Here is a 334-nt window from a genome sequence, read left to right on the forward strand (position 1 = left end):
GAGCCCACAGGCGGGCCCCCTCCAGGGAGGAGGGGCGGGTGGCGGCAGCCCTCAGACCCCGCGCCACCCAGCTCCTCCCCCAGGACCCGCCGCTGCCACTTCCCCCAATTTTTTTTCCCCGGACAAACTTTCCTGGGCCCGTCCCGGGGGTCGATGTGGGAGGGGGTTCCTTCAAGTTTCCTCTCCTGACTTTGGGATGATCAGGGTCTCTCCACCCCGCCCCTCGCCCCCTGGGAGCCGGGCCGCGCCCCCCATCAACGGCGCGGGCCGATCCTAGGGCGGGACGGGGGCGGGAGAAGGAAATCGAGCTCCCCTGCCCATCCCCCGCCCGGTG

This window comes from Colobus angolensis, unplaced genomic scaffold (assembly GCF_000951035.1).
Source record: "Colobus angolensis palliatus isolate OR3802 unplaced genomic scaffold, Cang.pa_1.0 Scaffold291, whole genome shotgun sequence".
Classification (NCBI taxonomy): Eukaryota; Metazoa; Chordata; class Mammalia; order Primates; family Cercopithecidae; genus Colobus; species Colobus angolensis.